Raw genomic sequence first — 8,967 nt, 5'->3', positions numbered from 1 at the left:
TCATATCACCAGAGGAACTGAAATGCGGTTAGCACAATGTTCAGCTGTGAATGGACGCTTATTTTGCTTTTCAGCACAATTATTGAAAATAGTTTTTGGAGTGGTTGTGGATAATTATATGGAGAAAAATTATACGAAAAGAGAAGTTGCTACAACCTTAGGCAGTCCATTATCGGAAGGAGTACAATGTCCTTCGGGGTTATAAATCCAGCTGGGCAAAAAATAGGTCCAGGGGAGAAATTAATATTCACATATAGCAATTGATTTTTCGAAAGGTATACGGGGCAGCCTTATTCGTTGGTGCGTTGAGTGTGTGTTTGTATTCGTGAAACCTATTCCCCTTACCATAAGCCTAATTTGAAAAGACATAACTTTATAACTTTCGATATATGTAATTATTACCAATCTATATCCCCAATACTTCTTAATAAAGACCTGATTTTCGCTAAGAACAATTCCGATACAACAGATCTAGAAAGGAAACTTATCCTCCTGGCTAGACGTTCTCTGATTGACTTTGACGGAAAGTACTGGACCAGGAAAGATACCCCATCTAATTTTGACATTTTAATGGGATCGACCGACTCCGCACAAGTTACTGATTTAGTCGGTCTCTACCTGTTAAGGGAGCTCAGCTTAGAATTCAAAAACTTGCAGGGAGGCCTATATAGAGATGATGCCCTTTTCATCACAAAAGACAAGCCCAGATAATACAATAATACCGTAAATAAATTACATGAATGCTTTAGAAACTATGGCCTTTCTATTGAAGTAGATCCTTCTTATGAAGACATTTAATTTCTTGGACATATCCTTAAATCTAAATTCGGAAACCTATTCCCCTTACCATAAGCTTAATTTGAACCTTTTCTATGTGTATAAACAATCGAATCATCACAGATCTATTATCAATTCTATAGTAACATCTGTCTCAAATAGAATATCAAGCCTATCAGTCGACAAGAAAACATTTAGCCAAGCAGCAACCTTTTATAATAATGCGGATAAGATAGGATACATAGGAAACAAACTGGGAAACAACAAAAATAAATCCATAATCACGAAAAACATGACCCAAAAGAAAAGCTATAACACCATCTGTAATTCCTCGAACAAGCATAATCCTAATCCAGAGCACACGAAGTCTTAGACTAAACGCAGTAGCAAACAAAATAAACAGAATAGCAATAGATTAAGGCGAAAAAAATCAATATGGTTCAACCCACCAAACAGCTCCAACGTAAAAAAAATATACCAAAGGAATTTTTAAAAATAATTGAATAATCCTTTCAAAACCCACATAGATACAGCACTATATTAAATAAAAATTCAATAAAAACCTCTTACTCCACATGAGTACACATGTGCATTAGTTATATGTATGTATATATGTATATGTGCGTGTGTATGTGTGTTTGTGGGTATATATGTGCTTATATCTGCACTTATGTTTAGGTTTGACAGATTGATATACAAGTAATTATTATATAAATAGTTAAATTCAACCACATTTGGGCAACCCCACACCCAGCCCGCATTTAAATCAAATCTCCCCATTATAAAAATAGCTAATTAACCACAGTATAAAAAGCACTCACTCAAATATCTATTCCACCCCAACGAACAGCAAAACAAATTCATCCATAGATCGCCTCCAAACAGAAATATATACATTTTAAATAAATTTTAAATAAACTTAATTAAACCAGATCGCACTAGGACAACAAGCGTAATGAACTAACTGTATCTCAGTCAATCACGTTACTTTTAAATATACACTCCAAATTAAAAGAACAACAACCTTAAACTAACTTAAATAAGTAACCCTCCAAGCATTCCAAACTTTCAGACCATGATTCGTCTCTATATCCACCTCACCCGCTCACCCATCCGCACAGCAAAAACAACACCCCACCCCCTATCACGCACATCCAAATTGAACATCACAATAATATCCATTTCCCATTTGAACTTAAAATGAAGAGGTCTACCCTTTTAAAGAATACTAAAATACAAATCCCCCCCCGAAAAAATTCCACTAAACTGAGGACAAAGGATCACATTCAATGCTGCCAAGACTAAGCTTGTTTCCTTCAATAATTCCATGAAACCTTCTCTACCACCAATAGCAATGGCCAAAAACACATTACCCGAAAATACCTCCTTTAAACTCCTCAACCTAATATTTACGGGGAACATGAACTGGAATAGATACATTGGCTGCTGCAAAGAAGGTGGGCTCTCTCTACCACGCTAGAAAACCACTTACGCCTGAAAGTATCCTGTACCTCTATAAGGCCACTATTCGCCCATGTATGGCATACTGTTGTCACATTTGGGCTGGTGCATCTGCTACTTGTCTCTCACTTCCTGAAAAAGGTTCAAAAGAGAGACGCCCACCTGATATGTCTAGAACTGTCATCTAGGCTTCAGTCCCTGTCCCATCGACGAAGTGTTCCATCCCTCAACCTGTTCTACAAGTACTTTAATGGTAAATTCTCTTACGAACTACAAGCACTTGTACTCCCTCGACAGGAACACCCCCGACAAACCCAAGCAGCTAAATCCCACCCCTTCACAGTAGAGATCCCTAGGTGCAAGAAGGCCTTCTATTCCAATAGTTTCTTCTCCAGAATCGCTAGACTTTGTAACTCACTTCTGGGTTTCTGCTTTCGCAACTGTACTGACATGCAGAAGTTCAAGTGTAATATGAACAGACATGTTTTTATTCACCTCTCTTCATAATACCCTTACAACTGATGTCCCTGAGAGTAGCCCCCTACTTCAAAGGAGCATCTTGGCCTTCGGGACAAGATCAAAGTGTAGTATCTGTTCTTCGGATGCTGCACTTCTATTTCTTGTTCTCTTTCGTTGGAGGAGAAATCCTTCACGACTGAGACAATTTTTATTTTTGTACCATTTCTCCACGTTAAAAAACGACCCTGGTGTCTAACCCTGTCCCGTGGGGAGGCATAGTAAATAGGCACTTCAAAGTAGCACTTTGCCTGGTTTGAGGTGAAAATTGAATAATAATAATAATAATAATAATAATAATAATAATAATAATAATAATAAAAATTCATTTTTGAGATGAGCATTATATATATTAATTTACAAAAACAACAACTAATAAAGATGAGAATTATAGTCGGAAATAGAATTAAATTAATAGGCATGTTTCTGATAGTAGCCGCCTACTTCAAAGTAACACTTTGCCTTGTTTGAGGTAAAAACTGAATAATAATATAAAATTAAAAAAAAAACGATGATGCAAATCGGTCTTCAATAACTTCATCGCTTTCAGAACTCCGGATTTCTATGCCAACGAGACAAATAAACTTGTTTTTCGTTGGCAAAAATTCTAATGATTGTTATTTCGATTAATAAAGTGTATTAGGAAAGGAGTTATGATCTTTTGAGGATAACCGCAAAAAAACCGACATTACTTTTGACCCAGCGTAATAATTACGTTTCATGTTGAAATCAGTGTAAATTCTAAAAGTCACTAAAAGTTATCAAATACAAAAATAATCTGAGGTAAAATTTATTAAAATTATCAAGTTTTATAATAATATTAATGTAGAAGAGTTGTGCGACTAATTTTGTATATCTAATGGCAGGTGCTCATCTGAACTCCAATCTCTGGTCCCCCCTCGCCAATCTTTCACGAAAAACACCCGTCTAGCTGAATCCACTGTGAAAAATTTTCCCCCACTCTATATCTGTGCCTAAATCAAAACACGGATTCCATGAACAAAGCTTCTTTCATAGAACAGCACGCTTGTGGAACTCTGTTCTGTCTGCCTGCTTCCCACTGGACTACAACTTGGATGTCTTCAAGTCCAATGTTAACAAATTCCTAATGAACCGCCCCCTTAAGTAAACACTTCATCAAATCTCCACACTAACATAATGTACTTGCAATAACCCTTATCCCTGAGTGGCTTCCAGGCCTTGATAAGTAGTGATCACTGTGTAAAAAAAAAATCTTATTGACTTAAACTGACTTCAATTCAAGGTCTACTTCTTTTAGACGAAACATAATTGTGGATGATTTTTTTAAAAATACATCTACTACATCTACTAGATCTTTGTTCGAAATCTTTGGAGTTTATACTAATTTCTTCATGACACGCACATACGTAATAATGTTTTCATCTTAAATGCACTGGTTTAAAAGAATACCAATGAAAGGCACCAAAATACCAGTGTTTGTTGGTTAAATGAATGGTATCTCTATATTTACTGTTATATAAAAAGGGGCGATCCTTGGACCTTTATTATTCCTGGTTTTCATAAAAGACCTCCCTGATAAAATTATCTCTGGGCATATTTGCCGACGACACAACGCTTTATCACAGGCACAACGGGAAAACGAATGAACACATATATAAGGGGGGGCACCCTAGAGGAAGACCTCCAATCTGTAGTGGAATGGTGACACAAATTTATGTTAAGGTTCAATGCTGCCAAGACTGAGCTCATGTTCTTTAATAATTACAAGAAACTTTCTCAACCACCAATAGCAAAGGCTAAAGCTACATTACCTAAAAACACTTCGTTCAAACTCCTCGGCTTAACGTTCACAGGAAACATGAGTTGAAACAGATACATCAATGACATGGAAGGTAGGGTCTCTCTACCCTGCTAGAAAGTTACTTTACTCTGTTGAGTCTGCATTTTTCAAATTTCACACAAATCTAATTTATATGTCTGACAGTGTTCTTAGATATGTTTTTGTACAGAAATTCATCCGGTAAGTATCAAAAATCGAAAAAAAAAATCCGATCTTAAAATATTATTTCTTTCTCATAGGTAAAAAAAAAACAAAAAACATGTTACAGGGAAATAGACTTCGTGGCTTAGTGGGGGTGCCCTTTTCTCTACCCTGCAACCTCTCTCCCACAGAAGAGACGTTGCGAGCCTATCCTTGTTTTATCTTTATTTCCATGGCAGGTGCTCGTCTGAACTCCAATCTCTGGTCCCCCCTCGCGAATCTTTCACGAAAAACACCCGTCTAGCCGAATCCACTGTGAAAAATTTTCCCCTACTCTATATCTGTGCCTAAATCAAAACGCGGATTCCATGAACAAAGCTTCTTTCTTAGAACAGCACGCCTGTGGAACTCTGTTCCGACTGCCTGCTTCCCACCGGACTACAACTTGGATGTGTTCAAGTCCAACGTTAACAAATTCCTAATGAACCGCCCCCTTAAGTAAACACTTCATCAAATCTCCACACTAACGTAATGTACTTGCAATAACCCTTATCCCTGAGTGGCTTCCGGGCCTTGATAAGTGGTGACCACTGTGTAAAAAAAAATATTTCACATTACACCGGCCAAGGAGATAATAAAATCGTAGCAAATCATTTTTTTCAGCAATGGAATGCTTGTCATCTGGCGATATAGCTTAGTGGTAAAACAGTCGACTACAGATCGGATGACCGCCTGTTACAACCCATGGTGTACCTCACTATTTTAATTTTTTTTCTTATTAATGAGTTCAATTTACGCTAAAAGAAGGAGCACCATTTAAAATCGCCGCAAATCATTTATTTGCTTGCATTTTTTTTTCTTTTGCATATTGTGAAACTAAACATTAATATTTTTTTTAATCATTAATCAGAAGTGACGTTTCCAGGGCATTCAACGTCAGCGGATCTGATACTGTAAAAAAACACCGATGGAATTTGATGAACGATATTATAATTATTAGTTTTTTGTTTTTATTACGCATTAGTCCACCGATATAATTATTAGGGCTGTGACAGCAGAATATTCTTTTCGTTGTTTTGACCTTCAAGTATATATTCGACGCAGTAATACACAGTCAATACACCGAGGACCACATCAGTCTATATAAAAACATATAAGATATAACGGATAGAAACTCAAGAGTCAAGACAATGACAAGAATATACTGTTGTCATAGCCATAATGATAATGAATAGGGAATTGATTCTAGAATAATACATACGCAATCTGCATAAATTAAAATATCATGTTTAAGCGTATTGTACGACTGGGCAATGCCGGTTAACGGGTCCTGCTAGTATATAATAATCAATAAATGATTGATTCTATAATAATACATATGCAATCTGTATAAATTAAAATATCATGTTTAAGTGTATTGTACGACTGGGCAATGCCGGTTAACGGGTCCTGCTAGTATATAATAATCAATAAAGGATTGATTCTATAATAATACATATGCAATCTGTATAAATTAAAATATCATGTTTCGGCATTGTACGTCCGGGCAATTCCATATATCATGTTTAAGCGTATTATGCGACCGGGTAAGGAAATATTTCGGTCGAACTCGCGATTTTTGACGGAAGTTCGAACGGAACCTTTATTTATTTCAGAGGATAGCATATTCTCGTTCCGTCAGCCATGACTGAATAAAGGTCCTAAGTAATTTGCAGTGTCGTGGCGCAGTGAGTAGAGCCATTGGAAAAATCAATTGTAAAAGTGATATTCTCCTGAAGGTTGAAGGTTCGATTCACAGTGTGGGCGACTGAAAAATACAATAACGTATTGCTTAGGACCTTTATCGAGTCATGGTTGCTGAAATGAGAGCATTAAAAAAGGCTTCCGTTCGAAATCTTGTCCAAATTCTGAGTTCGACAAGATACACCTGAAGAAGGTTGGATGTTGCCGATGTAAAAGTTCTGAATTTTGAGATGAGGCTTGATTGTTTATTTTATCGGACTATTGTTCTCATCTGGAGTTTTATTTATTTATTTATTTATTTTTAACATGGGCGTCACCACTTATCAAGGCCCGAAGGCAACTCAGGGATAAGAGTTACTGTGTGCACAGTAATCAATGAGATACTATTGTAGTAATCATTAGTATTGGGGGTTTTGATAGAGTGTCTTACTTAAGGGGGCGGTTTGTCAGGAGTTTGTTTATGTTGGACTTGAAGACGTCCAAGTTGTAGTCAGGTGGGAAACAGGCAAGCAACGTTTTGGTCGAATTATCATTTGATCTTCATCAGGCATGTCGCTTGTGGTTTGAAAAAAAAATGTTCGTTGGTTGGTTTTGTTTTACTGCATATCAAACCTTTTCAGGTTATTTAATGCAAAATCCAGTGATTTTGAAGAAAACATTTTTCATAGAATATAATTTTTTTCTTTTTTAAGACGGTTTCTATTTAACCCATAGTTGGAACCTTAACAGTTACTTCCACTCCGTATCAGAGTGGACCTGTGAGCCATGGCAATTAAAGGGTGGATCCACACTCCTCAAAGCCCACAAGCTAGGGGCCTCATTATCGGATTGTGGTACAATAGTGCCACATATATAGTTTAAGGTCATATCCAGTACCGAAAAGAAAAGGGGGAAAGTTACAGGCTCCGTAGATATTTTCGTATTTCTGTAAGTCAGTTTCCACTTTTTGGTCATTATTTCCACTCTGTGAGAAAAAGATTGTCAACAAAGGAAAAGCAATTCTAATAAAGATCGACTGGTGGATTATCTCACTTTCATTGCCGAAATTTTAAGTTTGTACAATATTTGTTTTTTCTTTCCTACATACTCCAAAATGTTACTAAATTCCAGGCTTAGTCTGCTTAGTAATTTTTCCTTTTTATTTTTAGCATATGTGCTGCCTCTTTGAGATGCCTGATCCTCCACCTTGAATCCCTGTCAATTATTTTGACCTCGTTCCATAAAGGGAAGTGTCTTTCTTTTTATTGCCATATGTGATCAGCTAGTCCCGACTTTGCGACTACTCCCTGCATCACAGCTTTACGGTATTCGTCTGGAAGAGGTGGTTGGTTACTTTTAATGCATCCAAAACTAAGCTTCTATCTTTACATCATCAGCGCTCTGATCCCCATCTGGCATCAATTGAAATAGTTGGCTCTCGGCTAGGGAAAGCTCCAAGTTTTGATAAGCTTCTGGGATTGACCTTTACTCCTGACCTGAAAAAGAACACGTACATCAAGTCTATTGCTAAGGTCGTTGGAAAAATGGTAGGACCCTTCTACCACCCCAGAAGATATCTCACTACTGATGCAAGTATCTATCTATATAAATGCAAGTACGTCCAAGGATATAATACTGTGGCCACATCTGGGCAGGAGCTGCTGAAACCGCCTATCCTGCCTTGGCAGAGTACAAAATAGGATTCGGGGCTTAGTGGGGGATGCCCTTTCCTCTTCCCTGCAACCTCTCTCCCGCAGGAGAGACGTTGCGAGCCTGTTTTTGTTTTATCGTTACTTCCATGGCCAGTGCTCGTCTGAACTCCAATCTCTGGTCCCACCTCGCTAATCTTTCACGAAAAACACCCAACTAGCTGAAACCACTGTCAATAATTTTCCCCACTCTTTATCCGTGCCTAAATCAAAACGTAGATTCCATGAACAAAGCTTCTTTCTTAGAACTGCACGTCTGTGGAAATCTCTGTCGCTTGCCTGTTCCCCCCCCCCCGGCTTCAACTTAGATGTCTTCAAGTCCAACACAAACAAATTCCTAATGAACCGCCTCCTTAAGTAATGACACTTTATCACATCTCCAATACTAACTATTACTACGATACTATCCTATTGATTACTGTACACACAATAACCCTTATCCCCGAGTGGCTTCTGAGACTTGATAAGTGGTGACCACCATGTAAAAAAATTGTCCTAATAGTTATGGTTCTTGATTCACTGTCTTTAGGTTTTGGTTTCGATCTCAGTATTTTTTTTACTTAAAAGAAGTGAAATGTTGAAAAATATGATACTCGCATGCACATTTATTATTTTTTTACTTCATTTTTTTAAAGGAGTTTAACGTTACGTTTAATGCCGGGCAACGCCAGGTACATCTGGTCCTATTAAATAAAAAAAATCCCGACAAGCAATTAAATCCCACCCCTTCACAGTAGAGATCCCTAGGTGTAAGAAAGCCTTCTACTCCAATATTTTCTTTCCCAGACCAGCTAGACAGTGGAACTCGCTTCCGGGTTC

The 8,967-nt window shown here is 37.4% G+C and overlaps 1 protein-coding gene across 1 annotated transcript in view; it reads left to right on the top strand.

Moving 5' to 3' along the window:
- Window positions 1–8,967, top strand: part of LOC145265707 (S-crystallin SL20-1-like) — a 296,744-nt gene that overhangs the window by 172,768 nt on the left and 115,009 nt on the right. The gene's annotated exons all lie outside the window — the stretch shown is intronic.

The sequence above is a fragment of the Euprymna scolopes genome, chromosome 40 (assembly GCF_053919585.1).
Source record: "Euprymna scolopes isolate OS-2025 chromosome 40, ASM5391958v1, whole genome shotgun sequence".
NCBI classification, from domain to species: domain Eukaryota; kingdom Metazoa; phylum Mollusca; class Cephalopoda; order Sepiida; family Sepiolidae; genus Euprymna; species Euprymna scolopes.
The sequence above is the reverse complement of the archived record's forward strand: the minus strand, read 5'-3'. Positions and strand labels throughout refer to the sequence as shown.